The sequence below is a fragment of the Micropterus dolomieu genome, linkage group LG15 (assembly GCF_021292245.1).
Source record: "Micropterus dolomieu isolate WLL.071019.BEF.003 ecotype Adirondacks linkage group LG15, ASM2129224v1, whole genome shotgun sequence".
Classification (NCBI taxonomy): domain Eukaryota; kingdom Metazoa; phylum Chordata; class Actinopteri; order Centrarchiformes; family Centrarchidae; genus Micropterus; species Micropterus dolomieu.
This window is the reverse complement of record NC_060164.1, coordinates 16785699-16787305: the sequence shown is the minus strand read 5'-3', so window position 1 is coordinate 16787305 and position 1607 is coordinate 16785699.

The following is a 1607-nucleotide window of genomic DNA, read 5'->3' as shown; positions in this document are numbered from 1 at the left end:
CCCCCCCCCCCCCCCCCCCCCCCAAAAAAATAAGAAAACACTAAATGACTACACCAAATGTCTAGAATGAGTAACACATCTTCTGGCAGAGGAAAGTAAACAAAATCTGTTGTCTTTGAGTGCAATGAAAACTTCCATACCGTCATCCATCAACTGCACATAGTTCAATAACCCTGATGTACAGAATAGTAACTTTATGGTTAATAATTGTTTCACAACATTAGCCAGTTATTACACTTACTGCTGCTATTTTTTTGGCAAGGTTCATCGCACCATGCCACATGTCCAGACTGTGATGAATTCCAAGGGCCTTGTATTTGCCTTTGTCTGGGTCTATGAAGCGGTAAATAATGTCATGTTACTATAATACTTATTTTGCTGTTATACACATTCATCCATACAATATATCACATGAATACTTACTCATAAGGGCACCAATCTGGGCATGAGCATCTGTGCAGATCTCCACTAGCTTTATTTCTGATGTAAGCTTGTCCAGTCTGGATGAAACCCTCCTTCTCCATGGCGACAGAGTTCCATGATGTTTGCCGCTTGTCTATGGTGGCAACATGAATGATCTCCTTGGTGTCATTCTCCATGGTGGTGTAGCTGCAGTATTGTGCACAGTGACCAGGAGAGTCATTTCTGCCATCCGTTGAAATTTTTTAATATATAATTCAACAGAAAAACTGTTATTAGTTGTTTCCATACTGTCATTGCTTAGTGTATTCAATAGCTATGTTACATAATACAGTATCAACTACACACCTAGGACAACAACATCTTTCCCTTGAAGGCCACAAAGAACCTCTGTCCTTCTCTCTTCCCAGAAGTCCTTTATTGTATTGACGCAGTAAGTGTCCTGAATGGAGAAGAAAGTGTTTCTGTTCACCATCCCCGTGTTCATGAATTTGAACAAGAGGCCAACCTTTGCGTAGTTGTTGACAGACAACAAAATGTTGGTGGACAAGAGAAAATCTCCAGCTTGCATCCCAAACTTCATCACAGGCTGGGAATTCCACCTCCACAAGCTGTGTCCATTAGTACAGACCCAGGCAAGGAAGTCCATCGATAGAGTGTGCTTTCTTCAGTGCTCCACCCATTCTATTCAGGCACAAACATCTGTAGTAAACAAACACCACAAAACAATTGCAAATTGAGACTGACAAATAACACACCGTATAGAAATCGGTGGAAGATCCTCTTCATCAGAGCTGAAACCATTCTGTCCATCATCTCTTTCAAGGGAGTAAGATGAAGCTTTATCTGCCCAATCAATTCTTTACATAATGACAACTTTCAGATAAAAACAAGTTCTCAAATAATATCACTGAAAAATAATACATGTAATTAGGAAGTACTACTTACACACTGTTCATTGGGTCATTGAAAACATTTTCCTCCAAGTCCTCCTCAACAATGCTCAAGTCATGTAAGCTGCAAAAAACATATTACAAATATATATTAAAGCTGCAAGCAGCGTTGGGCGGGCCCTCGCACTTGTAAGCGCGTCCGCGCGTGAGCCGGCCGAGTAGCACATTCTGGAGCTCTGCCGGTGCGGCTGTGAATTTCCTACGCGGTTCCGACGCCGCATGAATGTGCTATAT